The 10,113-nt window shown below is 37.9% G+C and overlaps 1 pseudogene; it reads right to left on the bottom strand.

The window, feature by feature from the left end:
• Positions 1 to 2,693: 2,693 nt before the first annotated feature.
• On the bottom strand, positions 2,694 to 8,499 carry LOC102842183 (annotated as a pseudogene).
• Between the last annotated feature and the right edge of the window lie 1,614 nt (positions 8,500 to 10,113).

Genomic DNA, 10,113 nt, shown 5'->3' with positions numbered 1-10,113 from the left:
AATCACAATGCCAGAAGTTCAAATACACCAGCTTCTTTGTGGAAGAAAGATGAGGCTTTCTGCTCCCTTAAAGATTTATAGCCTTGGCAACCCTGCACAGAGTCACTATGTGTCAGAAGCCACTCAAGAGCACAGAAACACCATCACCGCTTTCTTGGTGTCAAGTGCTGCCAGTTCTGAGTCACAGCAGGTCTGCACAGGGTTTTCAAGGACCAGCTGGTAGGCTTGAACTGCCATCCTTGTGGTTAGAAGTCTAGTACATATCCTATAGCACCACACCAGGACTCCAAATGTATATATTGTTGTTGTTGTTAAGTGCCATTGAGTCAGTTCTGACTCATGGCCACCCTGCCCTGTCTAGGATTTCCAAAGTGTGAATGATGAATTTGAACCACCAACCTTGCAGTTCAATATACAAAAATTGGTTGAATCCCTCTATACTGTATAATAATGACAATGCTGAAAGGAAATTAGGAAAGCAATACCACTTACAGTGGTCAACCAAAGGATGAAATATTTAGGAGTAAATCTAAGCAGAGGAAGAAAAAAGACCTATATAAAGAAGATTATACAACACTACTACAGGAAACCAAAAGAGGTTTACAAAAATGGAAGAACATATCAGGTTCCTGGATAGGAATACTTAACATCGTGGCTATGTAAATATTACCAAAAGCGATCTACACATACAACACAATCCCAATCCAGATTCCAACGACATTTTTTAAGGAGACGGAAAAAACGATTACAAAATTTACATGGAAAGGAAAGAGTCCACAGGTAAGCAAAGCACTGCTTAAGAAGAAGAATAAAGTTGGAAGCCTCTCACTCCTTGATTTCAGTATTTACTACATTGTCACAGTGGTCAAAACAGCCTGCTACTGGTACAGTGAAAGATATATAGATTAATGGACCAGAATTCAGAATCCAGAAATTAACCCATCCACATACAGCCAACAGATCTTTGGCAAAGGACCAAGGCACATTGACTGGAGAGGAGATAGTCTCTTCAACAGATGGTGCTGACAAAACTGGAAATTGGTATGTAAAAGAATGAAACAAGATCTTTATTTCACACCATACACAAAGTCCAACTCAACATGGATTAAAGAACTAAATGTAAATCCCAGATTTTTAAAGGTCATCAATGAAAACATAGGGACAAATTTAAGGATGGACACACATAGACTACCAAACAATGTGAAAATTGCACAAACATAAGACAAAATAGATTATTGGGACATACTAAAAATTAGAAACTTGTGTGCAACAAAAGATTGCACCAAAAGAGTGATAAAGGAGCCTAAAGAATGGGGAAATTTTTTTACAGTGACATATCAGACAAGGGACTAATCTCTAAAATCTATAGGAAACTACAACACCTCTACAAGAAAAAGACAAATAACCCAATTAAAAAATGGGTACAGGGCATGAACAGACACTTCACCAAGTAAGAGACTTGGGCAGCTAACAAACATATGAAGAAATGTTCATTATTATTAATCATTAGATGCAAATCAAAACAAAAATGACATATCACACCAGCAATAACAGCAAAGTTCAAAAAAGCAGAGGACAATAAATGCTGGCAAGGATGTGGAGAGACTGGGACTCTCCTACATTGCTGGTGGGGCTGTAAAATGGTTCAACGACTATGGAAAATGGTACGGCGCTTCTTCAGAAAACTGGAAATTGAAATACGTTATGATCCAGCAATTCCTCTACTTGGTATATATCCATAAAAAATGTGAGCCAGAACATGAGTAGATCTATGCACAGCAAAGTTTGTCACAGCACTATTCATAAAAGCAAAAAGATAGAGACAAGACTAAGTGCTCATTAATGGAATAATGGATAAACAAACTTTAGTACATACACACAATGAAATATTCTGCTATCTTGAAGAATAACAATGAAGCTGCAAATCACTGCACAACATAGATGAACCTTGATAACATTATTGTTGTTATTAAGTGCCATTGGGTCAGTTCCAACCCATAGCAACCCTGTATAGGGTCATTTGAACCATAAGTTCGGCAGTTCAAGCTCACCAGTTTCTCGTTGGAAACCCTATTGTTGTTGTTATGTGCCGTGGAGTCGGTTCCGACTCATAGCGACCCTGCACAGGGTTTCCGAGGCTGTTAATCTTTACGGGAGCAGAACGTCTCATCTTTTTCCCGCGGAGCAGCTGGTAGTTTCGAACTGCTGACCTTGAATTCGTAGCCCCATTCGTAACCACTACGCTAATACAGGGTCGCATTAACCCACAGCGCAACACCAGAACTCCATGCTGAGTGAAATGTATTATTCACAAAAGGACATGTATTGTATAAGACCATTATTACAAGAGTTTAATGAAAGCTACACATACTAAAAGAAAAAAAAAAAAAAAAAGGTAGAATGGTTTGAACATTATATAATTCAATGAAGTTATTAGGGTAAAGTGATAAAGCCCCTGACTATACAGAAACAACCACCTTTTTTTTGCATTTCGTAACTTAAAATTTAAGAATATTATATTGAGCAATTATGAAATATGTCTGGAATCACAAACGACTCATAATTTGAAAAAAAAAATTGAAATATCAAATTTCTGTTAAGTATTGGCAAAAAGAGCTTATTGTAAAAAAAAAAAATCTAACTTTACTTTTTTTTTTTTTCAGTTTCAGACATATATTTTCAAAATCCATCCTTTACAGAGAAGATAAGAAATTTCTAAAGTCCATATTTGTCTTTGGGGTTTCTTGCTGACTAAGCAACATTTTTAGTTGGCAGAAGTGTTCTTTGTTTTGCTCATATTTTTTGAGGAAGAGAAAGTAGGTGTTGACTGTCCAGATATAGGTGTTCTGAAAATCAATGCAGGGTTCTTGCCTTTGGATGCAGATGTAGCATGATCTCGGTTTACAGAGCTCTGAGTCTTTCTTTCTGGTGTCTTCAGAGTGGGTTTAGTTGAAGGAGTGCTAAGAGTGCTCTTCAATGAGGATAGAAAGCTTCTACTTTTACCTTGTTGTCTAACTGTTCTAGTGGATGTTTTACAAGTAATCAACAATTCACTTTTGGAGTCTTTGTACTTTTCCACAATTTTTGTTTCTTTAAAACTGAGTGTATAATCCTTTGCTCGATTAAGAAGTTTCTGTACTTTGGGTGTCAATGTAGGCTTCTTAATTGCTAAACCATAGAAAATCCTGGCCTAGCTAAGTTGACAGAAAACCTTAACTATCACAGTCACCCTTGATGGATAGGTTTCTGCAGTTTCTACACTATGGCAGACTAAAAAGGAGAGACAGATCACTTCTGAAAAACAATCCACTGAAAACCGGATGAAAGGCAGTGAAACCTGTCTAATATAGTGGACGATGACCCCTTCAGGTTGAAGGACACTCAAAATTCAACTGAGGAAGAGCTGCCTCTTTAAAGTTGACTTTACCTTAATGATGTGGACAGAGCAAATACTGAGGACCTTCATTTGCAGATAGGGCACAATGCAAATTGAGAAGAAATGGCTGTAAATATTAATTAATAATCAAAACATTGAACATACAGAGTATGAATCTATGAAAATTAGAAGTCATCAAAAATGAAATGGAACACATAAAGACCAACATTCTAGGCATTAGTAAGCTGAAATGGACTGGTACTGGCCATTTTTTGTTGTAAAATCATATGATTTTCTAAATAAGCTCTGCTAGAGTAGTGGTTATAAGTCAGGCTACTAACCTCAAGGTCAGCAGTTCAAAACTACCATTTGTTCCACAGGAGAAAGATAAGGCTTTCTACTCCTGTAAAGATATACAGCCTCAGAAACCTTATGCAGGGTCAATATGAGTCGAAACCAATTCATGGCACACCACTATCACCATCATTACATTCATACTAAAAAGAACATTTCAAGCATGGCACTGGCATGGCCCTGTAGGATAGCAAGGTCGATTTGAACTTCAAGGTGGTGGTTTAAACCCACAAGTCACTCCTCAGAAACCCTGTACAAGGTCGCTAAGAGTTGGAACTGACTGAACAGCAATTAACAGCAACAACACCATACATACAAAGACCAGTTGATATGACTATAATTAAAAATTGATGCATCAAACACTAAAGTCAATGATGAAGAAATTGAACACTTTTACCCAGGAGCAGCTGGTAGCATAGTGCTTACGAATCAGGCTGCCAACCTCAGGGTCAGCAAACTACCAGTTACTCTGTGGGAGAAATATGAAGCTTTCTGCTCCCATAAAGATTTAAATCCTCGGAAACCCTGTACAGGGTCACGTGAGTTGGAACCGACTCCATGGTACATAACCAACCCATGTACTGGTGTGGTGCTGTGGGTTAATGCACCAGACTGCAAAATTGTTTGAACTGCAAGGTCGGCAGTTCAAGCTCACCAGCTGCTTCTCGGAAACCCGAAGAGTTACAGGTCGCTACAGGTCGGAACCGACTAGACAGCACTTAACAACAACCCATTTCTTCAGTCTGAAATTAATTAAACATGGAATCAAGATGAATTGATAATTATGGTGATTGGAATTTGAAAGTAGTTGGAAAATAGATCTTATGATAGAAATGATAATAAAGATCACATAATAGAATTTTGCAAGTGCTGTAGGATAAGCACTGGGCTGCCAACCAGAAGGCCAGGGATTCAAACCCACTTGCCAATCCTTGGAAACTCTACATAGAATCACTGTGAGTATGAACTGACTCGATGGCATTTAACAACAAAAACAACAATGACTTATTCATTGCAAATACCTTTTTTCAACAATATAAACAGTGATTGTACACATTAGCATTGCCAAATGGTACACCCCGGACTACATCTGTAAAAAGAGATAATAGAGCAGCTCAATATGATCAGCCAAAGCAAAGCCAGGAGGTGACAGTGAAATAGACCAATTGTTCACATGCAAGTTCAGGCTGAAGCTGAAGAATATAAAAACAAACCCATAAGAACAAAAGTATGACCTTGAGTGTATTCCTCCTGAATTTAGAGACAATCTCAAGAACAGATTTGATACATCAGACACTAATGACCAAAGGTCAGAAGAGTTTTGGGATGATATCAAGGATGTAACACATAAAGAAAAAAAAAGGTCACTAAAAAGACAGGAAAAAAAAAAAAAGAAGACAAGAAAAAAAGAAAAGATTAAAACTGGATGTCAGAAGAGACTCAGAAACTTGCTCTTGAGCATAGAGAAGCGCAAGTGAATGGAACAAATGAGGAACTAAGAGAGTTGAAAAAAATTTGTATTAAAGTGCAGCTAAAAAAGACAAAGCAAGTATTATAATGGAATGTGCAGGGACCCAGAGTTAGAATACTACAAGAGAAGAACACATTCCTCATTTCTCAAGCTGGAAGAACTGAAGAAAATACTCAAGCCTTGGGTAAAAATATGGTCCATCCCATCCCGCCAAAAGTCAAAACCTACTTCACCATCATTATATTCATATTACTCTGCTCTACTAGGTTCAAAAATTCATAGCAATGACCACACAGAACTCAAACACCATACTCACAATTAAGGGTTTTATGAAGGAGGTTAACAAGTTACTGTTAAGGGTCAGAAATGTTCAGGGTAGGTTTGAAATGCTGAGCTTGTGGTTCAAACCGATCTTGCAGTCTAATGTATATCCTACAGTTCCACACCAGTACTCCAAAGCTCTTTTAGATATGCTGATAAATGGTTAAAGGTCATACCACCCCCCACCATAAGCCTCACTCCAAAGGTACTTGGCTGTAGTTCTGTGGGTCAGAAAACCTAGCTCCCACACTGCAAGCTAGCCTCCTGTCCATAGAAGGTTTACTTGTTCTCTAGTCTAGGAAGGTCACTGGTCCGTCTTATGCTCTGGTTTTCAGTTCTGCTGCAGTAGTTCCTCTTCCATTCTTCTTCTACTTCTTCAGTGTCACAGATTTATTTTCATGAGTTAAGGCAGTTCACTGTGCATGGACCTTGGGTTCTAAAGTATGCACTCCACTCCTGGCTGTTCTTTCTTGATGATAGTGAGATTTCTCCCATTCCTGCTTCTGAGATGGCTCATTTTACACACATTGTTGTTGTTTTTAAGTGCTGTGGAGTTGCTTCCAACTTATGTTTACCCCGAATAAGGAGTGACTGGTGGTTTAAAACTGCTGACCTTGTAATTACCAGTCCAGTGCTTATCCCATAGTGCCACAACAGGACTCCATTTAAATACATTGTTGTTGTCAAGTGCTGTTGAATTGTTTCTGACTCACAGTGACCCTGTATAGGTTTTCCAAGGAGTGGATGGTGGATTTGAACTACTGACCTTAAGTTTAAACTGACCTTGTGGTCCAGTGCATTATCCTGTAGTGCCACACCAAGTCTCCTTTATACATAGCAATGCCTTTAGAGCTTCTGAGGAGCAGCTTGTGGGTTTGAACCACTGAACTTGCAGTTAGGAATACAGTGCTCCTCCTACATTGTCACATAAAGACTCCTTCAATATTGTACTGGACTACTAACCACAAGTTTAGTGGTTCAAAACCATCAGTGGCTCCTAGGATGTCCTATAAAGGGTTGCTGTGAGTTGGAAATGACTAGATAGCACTTAACATCATTGGGAAATTATTAAATGATGCAGAAAGCATTAAAAAGATAGAAGGAATACACAAAGTCACTATACCAAAAAGAACTGGTTGATACTCAACCAATTCAAGAGGTAAGATATGCTCAAGTACTGATGGTACTGAAGAAAGAAGTCCTAGATGCACTAAAGATGTTGGCAAAAAAACAACACTTCAGGAATTGACAGAATATAAATTGAAATGTGTCAACAAACTGATGGAACCCTAGGCAGTTACTTGTCTATGCCAAGTAACTTGAATACAGCTACCTGACAAGCCATTGGGAAGAAATCCATATTTGTGCTCATTCCAAATAAAGGTGACATAACAGAATGCAAAAATTATTGAATATTAGCATTAATATCACATGCAAGTAAAATTTTGTTGAAGATAATTCAAAATGATTGCAACAGTACATCAATAGGAAGCTGCCAGAAATTGAAGCCAGAGTCAGAAGAAGATGTGGAATGAGAGATATTACTGCTGTCAGATGGATCTTGGCTGAAAACATAGAATACCAGAATGATGTGTACTTGTGCTTTATTAACTATGCAAAGGGATTCAACTGTGGGAGTCATGACAAACTATGAATAATATTGTAAAGAATGGCAACTTCAGAATGCTTCATTGTGTTCGTGCTGAACCAAGTAGCAGTACGTCAAACAGAACAATGGGACAATGATTGGTTTAAAATCAGGAAAGTTGTGTGCTAAGGTTGTATGCTTTCACCATACATGTTCAGTCTATATGCTGAGCAAATAATCCAAAAAAATGGGTTATATGAAGAAGAATGTGACATTAGTATTGGAGAAAATCTCATTAGCAACCTGAATATGCAGATGAAACAACTCTCCTTGCTAGAAGCAAAAACACTAAAAGTATACACTGAAGAAAATCCAATATTATAGCCATAACATGGATTGTATCTCAAGTAAAGAAAACAAAAATTCTAATAACTGGAACAGTAAATAACATCATGATAAACTGAGAATAGATCAACATTGTCAAGTAATTCATTTTGCTTAGATCCACAGTCAACATTAATGGAAACATTAGTCAAGAAATCAAATAGTGTATCGCATAAGGAAACTCTGCTACAAAAGTCTTCTTTAAAGTGTTAAACAGCAAAAATGCTAGTTTGAGAACTGAGGTATGTCTATCTAAGTCATGATATTTCCAATCGCCTCCTATGCATGTGAAAGCTAAACAATGAGTAAGGAAGGTCAGAGAAGTACTGACTGATTTTCATTATGGTGTTGGTGAAGAATACTGCCAGTAGTATGGACAGCAGGAAGAACAAACAAACAAAAAAAAATCTGTCTTGGAAGAAATACAGACAATATGCTGTTTAGAGGCAAGGGTGGTAAGAATTCATCTCATGTATTTGGACTTGTCCAGAGAGACCAGTCCCTGGAGAAGAATATCATGCTTGCTAAAGTGGAGGATCAGCAAAAAGGAGGAAGATGCTCATTGTGATGGACAGACAAATGGGCAGCAATAATTGACTCAAACCTAGCAACAATTGTTGTTGGTGCAGGACAAGACAGTGGTTCTTTCTGTTATGCATAAGGCACTATGAGTCTGAGGCAACTTGATGACACCTAACAACAACAATTTCATAAAACGTTTGTAAAATGTAGTACATTCCCTCATTTTAGAAACTTCTAAGGAACTAAATTCCTTCTCCTATCTATGGCAGTCAAAGAACATATTTAGGCTCAGCCAATCTTTTAGTACTTCAACTGAACTTTGAATCTTGAGCGAATTAAAAAATTATAGGGAATGTTGAGGTTCTGTGAACGCCACTGGAAGTGATTGCCACAGAGACAGTGACAAAAATCTACCAGTAGCAATGATGGCTTTGCTGTGATGAAAACATTGGGTAACCCGGCAGTCATGTGGCCATCAACCATGCTCTACCTGACTGTTTCTGGGGCTGGCCTTGCTGGTGGATCTTAATTTATTTATTCTCTGGTAGTTATAAGTCTTCGCTGTCTCAATGGCACAACAATAACAACAACCCTTAGTTTTTGCCCATCATTTATTTTCAATCTTGTCAAAAGTGTATCCAGCTGAAGATACACCATTTAAACAATTTCTAACACCATTTGTGTTGACTCAAGTCCTCAGAGAAGCAGACATCAAAAGCAGATTAGATGTGCAAGACATATAATGGGGGAAACATTTGAGTAGAGTAAACAGAAGGGTGCTTGGGAATGCAATAATAATCATTGTATCTGTGATGTAGGTTGACACATGTGAAGTGTCAAGTAAACGTCCTGCTACAAGTGCTATGGTCTATCCAGCTACAGGACCTTTGCATAATGTCTTTATGTTAGTCACTTTCTTCTAACTCTTTCTCCGTTCTTGGTGTTCCTAGGGAATTGAAACAGTTAATGTGCTCAGATGCTAACTGAAAGGTTGGAGGCAAGTCCACTCACATCTTCCAGGCTTCTCAGAAAAGTCAGCTATTGAAAACCCTGTGGCATAGCTCTACTCTGACACATATGAGTTGGGATTTTCTCACAGCAGCTGTTTTTCTTATTCTTTTTTACCTGATTAACTCCCATTCTTTTCTCAGATTTAGGCCAACCAACTATTGTCTATTACTTTCTCTATTAACCCCATAGCATTATGGATATCTTTGCAGTAATTATCACAGAATAATTTTCTGTTTCTCTGTGTGATTGTTAGATTGATGTCTAGTTCCTGTATTTAATAGTTTCATAGGCTGCTGCAACCAATTACCTCAAACTGTTGTTGTTAGGTGTCCTCAAGGTGACTGCGATTCATATGCCCAACAGAATGAAACACTGCCTGGCCCTACACAAGCCTCACAATTGTTGTTACGCTTGAGCACATTGCTGCTACCACTGTGCTAATCCATCACACTGGGAGTCATCCTCTTTTTTGCTGATCCTGTACTTTACCAAGAATGATGTTCTACTCCAGAGACTGATCTCTTCTGATAATAAGACTGAAGTATGAAAGACAAAGTTTTGTCATCCTGACTTCTAAGGATCATTCTAACTGTTCTTCTTCTAACAGATTTGTTTATTCTTCTGGCAGTCCATGGTACTTTCAATATTCTTCTCCAACACCATAACTCTAATGCATCAATTCTTCTATGGTCTTCCTTATTCATTGTCCAACTTTCACATTCATAGAAAATACCATGACTTGGGTCAGATACATCTTAGTCCTCAAACCAATATTTGAGCTCTTAAGAACTTTAAAGAGGTCTTCTGCAGCAGATTTGCCTAATGCAACATACTGTTTTATTTCTTGACTGCTGATTCTATCAGTGTTGATTATCGATACATGCAAAATGAAGTCTTCGACAGCATCACATTTTCTCCATTTATCATTATCTTATTTGGCACCAGTGATAAGGATTGTTCTATATTTTACATTGAGGTGAATTCCATAATTAAGGCTGTGGTCTTTGATCTTCATCTGTATTTTAAGTTTTCTTCACATTCAGCAAGCAAGGTTGTATCATCTACATAGCACAGGTTATTAATGAG

Source organism: Chrysochloris asiatica, unplaced genomic scaffold, assembly GCF_000296735.1.
Source record: "Chrysochloris asiatica unplaced genomic scaffold, ChrAsi1.0 scaffold00236, whole genome shotgun sequence".
Taxonomy (NCBI): Eukaryota; Metazoa; Chordata; class Mammalia; order Afrosoricida; family Chrysochloridae; genus Chrysochloris; species Chrysochloris asiatica.
Note: the sequence above shows the minus strand (reverse complement) of the source record. Positions and strands in the feature narration are given on the sequence as shown.